Genomic DNA, 12167 nt, shown 5'->3' with positions numbered 1-12167 from the left:
GCTAACAAATGAAACTAAGAAATTAATGCTGCAATATGACAAAGCTTGGAAAAAGTAGCACAAAAAGACTACACAAAGTACATTTCAACTTTTCAGGCACCTAAGGAATAGGACAAAACACCAGCTAAAATATGTCAAACAAACCTTTTATAACATCTTTCAAAATAAACATCAAAACAACCGAAAACTCTTCTGGTCTTTCATAAACAAACTTTTACATCCAGGCAAAACTACCAACTCCAGCCCTGCATCGAACAGTACTACTGATTCAATTCCCACATAGTTTACAACTATTTTATATAGATAATAATGTCCCTCACAAACATTAATACCTCCACTATCCTCTCAGTACCCGCAGCCTCTGCTAAATATCCTTAGCTATTTGACCTCAGTTCCGAACCTGCCTCCACCATTAAAAAACTCCTACACAAGCTTAAACCAACCACTCTAGCTACTGATCAACTCCAGTCAGACTACTTAAAAATGGCTGCAGAGGCAATTGCTTTTCTGGCCTAAATAGATTTGTACATTAAAAATATGGTCCTTCTATTTGGAAAAAAATCTTTTATTATACCTTTACACAAAGGCTATACTGTATATTTACAATATTTTTAATAACTACAAGTTCATTCCAATCCTCTCTCCTTTATCAAAAAATACTTGAAAAATTTATACATGTTCAACTTTTACATCACCTAAATTCAAATAATCTGCTCTCTGAAACATAGCATGGTTTCAGACTCCACCACAGTACAACTAACAATCTTTATTTCACCAACTCTATAGACCAGCATAGAAGCAATGGTAATCTAATGTCAGCAATGTTCCTTGACATATCCGAAGCTTTTAACACCTTAGCACACCAACATCTAATCACCAAACTCTCTTCCATAGGTCTCACTCATTCCTCTCGCACATGGTTCCTAAGTTATCCATTTGGAAGGCAACAAGCAGTCGAATGTCAAAAGGATCTCTCCTCATCTCTCTCGGTTACCATAGGCATACCTCAGGGCTCTATACTAAGACTGCTTCTCTTCAATATTTTTATAAACAAGTAATAATAAGCAAATATAGTATAATATGTAGACAATTCAGCTTTAACATATACAGCCTCCACAAAATCCAAACTCCAAGAAATTACTCAAATTTCTTTCTGTTCAATCAAAACCTGGCTGAAAATTTTAAACCTGTTCCTCAATCCCAGTAAAACAAAACTGATCCTCTTCACCCCAAATGCATCTTCAAATAATACTAAACTTGAGGTAGTACCACATAATAAATTGTTGGGCATTATGATATATGACAGTTTTAAATTTGATCTACATATCCTTCAAACAATTAAAAAGTCCCACCAGAAATTTACCTCCCTTTACAGGACCAAACAGTACCTTACACACCCAGCAAGAAAAACCCTAGCCTAATCCTATTTGCTTAAAACCCTCTTGTATGCTTCCCCTATCCTTGCAAACCTAAACAATACACTAAAATCCATACGAGCCACCAATTACAAAGTAGCTAAATTTGCTAGCAACACTCCACATCAAGCCCATCACTGACAAGCCTTAAAACAGCCAAACTGGCTAGGTCTTGACAACTACTTAACATGCTCTCAGCTAATTATAGCATCCAAACTGATATATTATCCAGACAAATACCCTTTATTTAAAATATAATATTAACCTACACTCCCACAAGAGACCTCTGTTCTGGTGATAAATTTCTACCAAGCACAAGTAAGGCAAATAATCAGGGGACTCTATATTCCTGTTACATCTCCGAACTCTGGAACACCGTCCCTACACAAGTAAAAATGAGTAATAAAGTCCCAAGGTGTAAAATCCATCTCAAACAATACCATACCAAATCCCGCTCATGCTCATGTTTGCTACCAAGCTGAGTCGTCTAGTGAAATCACAAACATATTATCTATCCCTAACATTTTCCTTCTGTATCTGAATCAATACGGCCCTAACAGCTTTACCTCCTGCACTTTAATCAGTACACCCCTCTTAAACATTACTTCTCATCATTCTCTTTCTCTAACTGCTCCATTCACCACTCTACCCCTCACATGCACTCCCTCTATACAAATTTGGAACAAGACACCAAGATAGACCTAATCCTATGCCCTGGTCTCTCACTCAAATGCTATTACCACTATCCTCCTATACAATAGCAATCTCTCCTCCTTACTTCTCAGTATAATCTTCATTATATCTCTTGATCTCTTTACAACCCTTTCTAAACTGAAATGTAAGCACACTAAACTTCTTTACGACAATGTTTTTCCTTCTGTAGTATAAATCCATTTACTTCCTGCAAGAATTTAGAGCTACCAGAACTGTGTGTGTGTGTGTGTGTGTATGTGTGTGTGTGTGTGTGTGTGTGTGTGTGTGTGTGTGTGTGTGTGTGTGTGCGCACACACACACACACACACACACACACACACATATATGTAAATAATTTACTGTATATACCTGCCTTGTAACTATGTTTTTCTGAGAAATAACTTTTTTTTCTGATATCTGTCTGAAATGCACTCATTAATATAAATGTACTGTGATGGAGTTTTTCTCCCTGGGCCTCCACTGAAAATGGGCTCTTCCCCATCAGGCTTTCCTGGTTAGCAAAGATAAGTAAATTGTAATTATACTTCATTCTTTTTTAAGCGAGACCTGAAAATGGTCAATAATGAGTTAATAAACGGGGATGTCACCTTTTGGGTGTCCAAAGTGGGGCATTTGTTTACAGTAACATGAGATTTTGCAAGACAAGCCATACCCCACAGCTACTGCAAAGAACTGGACTTTGCATTTTTTTACCACATTAAAAGCTGACTTTTGTAGAATTTCATAGGTATTTACTAGAATAACGACCACAAGGGTCTTTTAAAGCCTAGCCATGCATTCCAAATCTCTGACAAGTTCTGATACCCACAATAAGTGTATGCATGGGCCTGGGAGATGAACTATTTATAGGTTACCTGTGTCCATTAGAGACATAGGTGCCAAACTAGGGATGAATTTCCAGTTTCCCACCCAATTGTCCAAGTTGCACTTGAATTGGGTTTATTTATTTATTATTTTATTTTATTTATTTATTTACATTTGTTGACTGGGAGTGTCCGACTGGACGTAGGTCCATTTTCAGCAGAGGCCCGGGAAGAAAAGCTCCACAGTTAAAATAAACAGACAGTAGTTCCATTGGATTACATAGTGATTAACAATTTAACATAGCAATTAATTACAAACATATTTACAGATGAAGAACATAGTACATCAGTAGACAACTAGAATCGTTATCTGCTAAGTACATAACAGACATTAACAAATGTTATAATAAGAAGTTCCTGCTGTATAAGTACTAGGCTTATGAGCATCTGAGCTTGCTATAGTTAGGGAGGAACTTTGCTTCACATGGATTGGAGCCTGTTCCACAGATGGAGTAGTCTCTGGAATACATATCTATCTCTCCAGCAGGTCCTATTTATATCACAGGCAAGGTTTAAGTCTTTAGAATGGGTAATTTTGGTGCTGTTTCTTTTGTGGATATGCAGGAAGTCCATCAGAGTGGGGTCTGACAATGCCCTGTATGCCAGGTATAAATCTCCCCTCAAAAGCCTGTAGGAGACAGAATACAGGGATAGGGCCTTGAGGCAGTCTGCATATGACATTTTACTTATGCCCTGTATTCTTTTAGTGAGGGGACGTAACAATTGTTGGATGTGCCTGGTTAGGTACATACTAAAGGGGCAGTACCCTACATCTTAAGATATTTGCCATTTTTCATGATTTTTAGGAAACAACTGCAAAAATGCATACTGTTCTGCATAAAGATAAATGGTAACCCTGGCTCACAAGTGGAAATAAAACAGTTGGTATCACATGTACTAACAGCTTAAAAATTGTGTGTTTCTGGGAGATCACTCACAAAAGCATGGGTAAAGGAAGCTTGAAAACTGGAACATATTTCTAAAAATAAGTATATCATGCGAAGGAGTAAATCAAGCCAGATAATAGGTGCAATTGATACATGTGATGTTATGTAATACAAAATTATTCCTTTTATCACAAACCATTTTGTTAAGCTTGAAGCAACAGCACGCTCTAAGCTTTGTTTTCGGTCGGCGACTTATTTTTCACATTTAGGGTAGTGGTCCCCATTTGTGGAAACTGAATGTCAAAAAACGTGGATTACCTTCCTACCCATTAATGCAAGTCTGGTTGTTGTTGTTGTTGTGTCTTTTGGCTTTTCCCTGTTAGGGGTCGCCACAGCGGAACTCCGGTCCGCTAAAGATTGGCAGTAGATTTTTACGTGCCGAGTTGCCAGCCCTGACGCACAGCCTTCAATGAAGGTACGCCCATTCACGCATATCTCCACACAGAAGACGCTCTAGCTGAGAATCGAACAGAACAACATCTTACTCTAAGGCGACAACGCTACCGAAGCAGCACCACCACCGCAGGTGAAAGCCAAAATATATGGGGGGGGGGGGGGACTCAGGGACAGATTTTAGATATTGCTCTTACAAACTTAGAAAGCTGACAGAAAAACAAGTTTTGTTTTACCGTGCATTTTTCTTAAGGATACGAAGTCTTAAACTCAAATGTCTGCTATTATTTAATTACTTCAGCCATTAATGATTTGCCAAAAAACACATTTTTTATCAGGGACATACCAAATATAAGACAAAAATCTGGACAGTTGCAGAGTATATGTGTGTCTAAACAAAACATTATATCAAGATAGAACTTACAGAACGTTAAAACACACAATTTTTAAGCTGTTAGTACATGTGATACCAACTGTTTTATTTCCACTTGTGAGCCAGGGAGGGTAGCCTAATGGTTAAGGTGTTTGCCTTAGAAACACAAGATGCAGGGTTTGAGTCTCACAAGGGATAATTGGCTAGGCTTCAAATGGCTCGCAAGAGCAGTTAGCTTAGTACTGACCTATAAACCTATATAAGTCTGTTTAACAGTCTTGATGAACTAGGGTTATTATCTGTCCCACTTTGCGAGGGACAGTCCCTCTTTGGGCAGTTGTGTCCTGCAAAATATTGTGAGAAAATGGCAAATGTCCTGAGATTTTAGGACAAAAGTATTTTCTATATTGTAGGTAATAGTTGCATAAAACTGTTATTCTGTATCTGAAACACCTAAATGTTATACGAAACAGAATAAGGAACAAAAATGCTACAAGAATAAACTTTTATTCAGGCAAACAACTGAAGTTCTGTCCTTTGTACTGGCCGTGGGTATGTTTTGCCCTGCAAAATCTGATGTTTGTAGCACAAATGTCCCACTTTGGCCGTTTGGAAAGGTGGCAACCCTATAATGAACCTAGATGGCATTATCGTGTCGGCTCTGACTTACTGTTCCGGCTTCCGACAGCCTTCTTCCGCCGGCTTCAGAATTGCCCGGAAGTACCCGAATGTAAACCTGTTTAACGTGCAAGAGGTATAGGAGAAACGAATTTTGGGCTGAATGTGGGTGAGTTTAGGATTCAATCTGCGGGCCCGGTTTGCTTGGTAAAAGTGTTTTATGCTAAATATACTGCTTTACTGTCTTTTTATAAACAATGAGAAGGGTTGTAAGAGTCGGCCTTTCCGTAACCGGGCGAGTTTATGTATGTATACAGCTGTCACAGCTGGCTGCTCCTGCCATGGTTACTGTATTATTCAATACAGACTGCATTATCGGAACCTTTGGCATTTATGGGGTTTGTTCAGAAAAGTGCACACACTTATTCAGAGTCGCCTTTTTGTTTATTTTGTATAGTTGTCCACGGTTCCAGCAGCAGCGTGCATTTATTTTTGGTTATTTTATTTTGCCGTCTGCGTGATATGTCAGCATACATGTAGCTTGTTGTTACAGTCGTTGGAATTTGTTACAGAGACACTGGAATGTACTAGGAAGAAGCACAATTTGAACACAAATAAAGACCTGTCGTTGTTGCATCTCACCAGGGAGTGCAAATGCAGTTAGCAGGACAAGGTGTACATTGTGACCCATGTCTTTAAAACAACTATGATTTTTGAACCTGTCATGGAATCCGCTGTATGGAAGTAAATGCTTATATGTATTTCTTGTCTTATGTTATCTGCTCACTATGTAATTATGTATCCGTTTAATATTCTGTCTGAAATCCTTGAGCATTTATGTATGATCAAATCACGGTTTTGTAGTAGAACATTACCCCACCAGATGCGCAGTAGCAAGGACCGCCCAAACTCCGCCCAGCACTTTGCGCATAATGTTTACTTTTAGAAATGCTTCGGAAGACCACCGTCTTTAAAATCAGTATGCTAAACATTGTAATTGTTTCAGTACAAAGCCTTTTTTCCCTTGTATATTAATTTTGGACTAAATCATTTACCTAGTAAAAACTCAAATCAGTTACATGTTTTATTTTTCATCCCTTTGATTTGGAGTGGTTGCTTTTTTATAATTACAGTGAATTTATGTATGTTTATTTCATACACTTTTATTTAAATGAATGAAATACTGTTAAATGCGTTTTTCCTGCTTTGTGAAATTTCACGAGGTAACATGAGCGTTTCTTAGGATCATGTGTTTGTTTTTTTAGTTGGTTTATAAAGGTAATTAACTTAAACAGGATGGACTTGACAGTAGTTTGGTGTTGACATTTGAAATGCTTTTGTTACTTTTCTGAATGTCGCAATTAACACCTGCTAGTTTTTTCTGGATCCTTGTTGTGCACACAAAGTATCTTAGGGTTTTATGCCTGAGTTCGCACAGAGCGGTTTGGTATTTCCTTTCTTCTTCTTCTGTCTTTTACCCCGGTTAGGGGTAGGGTTGCCACCTTTTCACATGCCCAAAGTGGGACATTTTCGGTACAAACGTCAGATTTTGCAAGCCGAAACATACCCACGGCCAGTACAAATGACAAAACTTCACTTTTTTGCCTAAATAAAAGCTTATTCTTGTAGCATTTTAGTTGCTTATTCTGTTTTGTATAACATTTAGGTGTTTCAGATACATAATAACTATTACATAGAATATAGGAAATAATTTTGTCCTAAAATCTCAGGACATTTGCCATTTTTACAATTTTCTTGCAGGACACAACTGCCCAAAGAGGGACTGTCCCTCGCAAAGTGGGACAGGTGGTACCCCTAGTTAGGGGTCGCCACAGCAGATCACCTGTAGCTCATGATTGGCAGTGGAGTTTTACGGTGTCGAGTTGCCAGGGAAAAACTTCCTGGATGCGGTACACTGCTGACTGCGGGGTAACCGCTGTATATGGCATGTCAGATATTGCTATTAGATAACAAAGATTTGTATGGAAAACATAGTGGATAACCTTACAAAAGCGTTGACCAATTGCATGTTTTAATGTAATGTTTAATCCCGTTTAATAGTCCGTGCGTGTTGGGGAGGGGATTACCTTTTGAAATAACCATGCAAGAGGGAGCACATGTATCGTTTTTGCTGTACTTTTTAATTTCCTTATTAAAGACGAAATCGACTTGTTAGTGTTTTGTTTGAACATGCACTTGTAAAATGATATTCTGCTTAACACTCTGGTTGTTTAGTTTGAGAGAGCAGCCATGTGAAGTGGGAGTGCAGGGGGCAGTGCAAAAGCAATTACTGCACAAAATTATAAGATACCATAAAAAGGCATGAAACCGCTGTTAAAAACGGTCAGAGAATGAATATTCACGTCACGAATAATCTGCATGATTTGTCATTCAGCCTTGTTTTCCATGCAACGTCACACGGGCTTGCCCTGTTATTCATTTTGGCCACGCCCATTCCTGCGTTAGACTCGCGGTGGGGTAATGTTCCAATACAAAGCCCAAAGCATTTACAATCATGCATATTGACTTTATTATTCGTTATGCGTTCCAAACAAGTATTTTATATGTCTGGGTTTGACTGTCACTCTCTGCATTGTTTCTGACTGGAAAGAGTATGTGGACCATCCGCTTGCCTGGTTAAGTAATGTAGACATGCACATAAATTACATATGCGCGTAAAACCATAAAAAAACTGTAGGAAATAAATTGGGCGACAATGGAATACAGGGGATCGATCATAAGTGCAAATCCAGACTGCCGAACGACGTGGTTATACAAAGCCCCACGTTCCTTGTTATAACCTGAACTGTTTATTCTCCCTGAATATGATGCAAGTTAAACTTTCATTATTGCTGGACATCTCTCAGCTATCCGTGACATTAATTAAAGGAAACTGCATAACGTGCCCTTCAAATGTGGAACAGTGAGGGATATGGACTTTTTTTAGAAATTAACATTTCCTCATTCATAATTATGTCATTGAGAGGTATGAGAAACAATGGGTTTTCTATCCATTATTTTAGCTTTGTCCCTGTTTAGGGTTACCACCTGTCCCACTTTGTGAGGGACAGTCCCTCTTTGGGCAGTTGTGTCCTGACAAAAAATATTAAAAATGGCAAATGTCCTGTGATTGTAGGACATAATTATGTCCCATATTTTATGCAATAGTTATTTCTGTCTGTATCTAAAATATCTAAATGTTGCAAGAAACAGAATAAGCAACTAAACTGCTACAAGAATAAGCTTTTATTTAGGCAAAAAAGTTAAGTTCTATCCTTTGTACTGACTGTGGGTATGTGTCGGCCAGTAAAATGTGACGTGTGTCCCGAAAATGTCCCACTTTGGCCATTTGAAAAGGTGGCAACCCTATCCCTGTTTATTTAGCTAATAAGTTGAAAGCTGTTTGTCCGAGATGATATGCAGCGCAGCAGCTCCTAGATGTTATGCAGCTGTCAAGAAGTTGTGAGAGTTAAAAGCAGTGGAGCGGCCCAGTGTTCTCCATTATCGCTAGTTGTATTCAGGGAATTTAGGGTGGCATGCTTGGGTGTAAGGCAGACCTTGCTTTTTCTAACATAATGTTTTCTGCTTCATTTCAACTGTACTCCTGTAGACATATGTGATCCAGCGGTGTAGAGTCCCTTACCCAAGGCCTTTCCAGTAATTTGTAATACTCAAAAATGTTCTGTTGTGCCCCAGTGGCCAGTCTCTGTGCTTTTACCACCCCTATGCACTTTAAACTAGTGCATGCCATAGTGCTAGGCCACCTTTCCGCTTGATCATTTTAGTTCCATCTCTCTAACAGTTATGCGGAAAGTCAAACTGCCATACAGAGGTGCCAATCTGAAAGTGCTCTTGCAGTGCAGTTTTAAAAACAGACCGCTTTCCATTTGTATAACTCCCTTTTCTTGTGTGTGGGGGGAGGGGGGCTTGTTAAAAAGTGCAAAGCCAGATAAAGTCATCAGTATAGTTTTGTTTGTGTGTTAGTATACCACTAGCGTGTTTTGAATGTGTTGGTGTGGTTGCATTTTTGGATTTGGGAACACTATTACATTTATTAATGTCTGTATTTTTGTGCTTTCGGTTACATGTTGTTTTCATCGCTTAAATTTGTGTTTATTTTCTTTTACTCGGTGCCTTCATGATAATCAAGGGTTTAATTCTTTGCTAGGTTTTTAGTACTTTGTTGAGTTCATCAAGGTTTTGCACACCATGTATTCTTTTCTAAAACTTTATTCTGTTTTAACCATGTACAATTGGTGTGGTTAAGTAGAGGTTGTCGTGGACTGTATACTTGAAAGATTTAAACTTTGCAGCAGACACTACATTGCATTTCTGTTTACAAGTGTGATACATGGCATTTTGATGGCTTGCAATTCTAAGGTATCTTTTGCATCAAGTTTGTAGACAACTAGTAGGCTAGCTGCCCTTGTGGGCCATTTTAAGCTTGGCCATTTTCCCTTTTTGTGCTCAAAATAACCCATCCCATTTAGTTATAGATTGGCTTTCCACATCCCATTGTCTCTATTTGTATATTACTCCATTGAGAATAACTGGGATAATACCTTAGACAATTTGTGGGGGACCCATGCATGGGATAAAGAATTTAGGAGCTGCTGTTGCCCATTAGTAGCACAGGGAGCAGTCTTGGAGTAAGTTTTCTGTCCCACCCATAAATCTGAGTTGTGCTCGAATACAGACAGAGATGAGTTTTGTTTTATGTGGATGGGGAGTCTGTACTAGAGCAGCAGTATCCTCTGCAAGATATACCTTTCCCTCCAAACCATTTAACTGATGTTGCGGATGAGGTTTAGACTCCTAGACCAAATATTTCTGATGTCACTTGAAGTGCTGATGTGCAGTAAATCTGTTAGTAATGGTTTTGGAGGATGCCTTGTATGCCAGACACAGGTCACCTCTTAGCTTGTCTGTAGGATACCAAATATAGTGAAAATGCTTCAAGTTGGTCCATGTAGGACATGTTGTTTAGGCTTTGTATCCTGCAATGAAGGTATCTTTGTGGGTGTTCAGTTGTTACATGTAATTCGACAGATACATGCCAGAGGGGCGCATTTTGTTAAATGATTGATCTAATGAGGGTTGAGTAAAAGGGTCAGTAATATCCTTAGATCTAGATGCAGTCTCTGTTTATAAGCTGTGCAATATAGAAGGACTGTCTTGTAGCAACAGACACGTTGGTCAAAATTTCGTTCACTGCCCACATAAGTTCCCATATCCCGAACAACTGGATGAACCGTTGGGGGTATATTGTCAATGTGGTAGTTCCTAGGGTAGATGACTTCCCAAATGATACAGTAATGCATTTTTTAGCATTTAGTTTCAGTTTCAGTCTGTGATTTTGGTACCAGTTGTTTATTTGGGGTCAAACCCTCTTGCAAGATGGCTGTAGTCATTTGGGGATTCATTGACTGTCCCCTAGTTTGAAGTCCTCTGCAAACGTAGTCATCCAGAGCCCTTTGGTGTTGTTTTTTTCTTCAGAAAAGTAGATGCCAAACGGGAAAGATCCCAGCACAGAACTCTGGGGGACTCCACTGGTGTCTGGTCTCTTTATAGAGGTAACTTCCCCTATTTTAATTATTTACATCCTATCTGTGAGCCAGTTGGCAATCCATTGGGTGATGTAGGGGTCTATTCCCAGTTTATTTAGCATTTTGTACAATTCCTGAGTGGGGAATTGCATCAGACGCTTTGACCAGATTGATATGTAGAATGTGTACTGTTTTGCCTTCAGCCATTGCTTTAGTGACCTTTTCAAAAAATCTACCAGGTTAAGTAAGCCTGACCTGCCCTTGATGAATCCCAACTGAGCTGAGTCTAGTTTCTGGATATTCCCTGTGTCCTGATTGATAACGTTTAGATGTAGTGCGATCCTATCTCTCCTACATTCGTAACAGATGGGATCGGAGCCGAGAAACGGCTCCGACTCGGCTGATACACTAGTACTAAGTCTCTGATTGGCTGGGCCAACCCCTCTATCCCAGGATGCACCACACCTAAGCCCCCAGATTTCGTTTGCCGCTTCTAAAGATAAGACGTGGTCTCGAGTTAGCTGTGGCTAAGTACTCTTATTTTTTAGTCAAATTTTTGGCTTTTTTCTTAAGAGTTGATCAAAAACAGCTATTTTCATAGCTATCTTGTTGTCTGACTGTGTATTGGTCGTTTTAGGATAAAGTTTGTTTTCTGTGGTAAATTTCAGATGTTTGGTGGGCTAGGCCCATTTTAACTTAGAGGGCCTTAGCCCTACCTTTAGAGTGATTAAGTTAGAACTCTACCCCCTTTCCGTTCCTGAGTATGTCTGGGAAAGAGCATAAGCCTTCTGGCTTTAAGAAATGTACCACATGTGGATACAAAATGTCTATCCCAGATGGCCATGTTATCTGTGTTTACTGTTTAGGGGCAAAGCACTTGCAAGAGTCCTGCAGTGTTTGCCATGCCTTCTCCTCGAGGGTCCTCCAGGAGAGAAAAATAAACTGATTTTAAAAGGACTACTCAGACCTTCCTTTGAAGAGGCTATTCTACCTTCAGAGCCTCGTGCTAAGAAGAAGAGGTCGTCTGCTCCAACCAGTCTGTCGGATCCTCCGACCAAAAGAGGAAAATCTATGTCTTCATCTTTGGCGCCATTGCCCCTCGGAGCCGACAGATGAGAGACCAAGTTCTGCTTCCCCTTCTTCGGTTCCACGGGCTTCGGAACCATTGGAAAGGGGTTCGAAATTGGGATCTCCTCCCTCGGCTCCTATGGCTTCGGAGCCGATTGAGAGAGGGTCGGCTCCGAGATTGTTTTCTTTGGTTCCTACTTCATCGGCTCCGGGGGAGGTTTCGGTCTTTC

The 12167-nt window shown here is 39.5% G+C and overlaps 1 protein-coding gene across 3 annotated transcripts in view; it reads left to right on the top strand.

Annotated features, from left to right (window-relative positions):
• The first annotated feature begins 5387 nt into the window (after positions 1–5387).
• ADIPOR1 (adiponectin receptor 1) overlaps positions 5388–12167 on the top strand; it is a 726925-nt gene continuing 720145 nt past the window's right edge. The window contains exon 1 of one of the 3 annotated variants that reach the window (XM_044076682.1): positions 5388–5492. The gene's annotated coding sequence lies outside the window, so the exon portion shown is untranslated. The other 2 variants (XM_044076684.1, XM_044076683.1) reach the window with 2 other exon arrangements.

Source organism: Protopterus annectens, chromosome 7.part0 (genome assembly GCF_019279795.1).
Source record: "Protopterus annectens isolate FY-2018-M chromosome 7.part0, PAN1.0, whole genome shotgun sequence".
Taxonomy (NCBI): domain Eukaryota; kingdom Metazoa; phylum Chordata; order Ceratodontiformes; family Protopteridae; genus Protopterus; species Protopterus annectens.
Note: the sequence above shows the minus strand (reverse complement) of the source record. Positions and strands in the feature narration are given on the sequence as shown.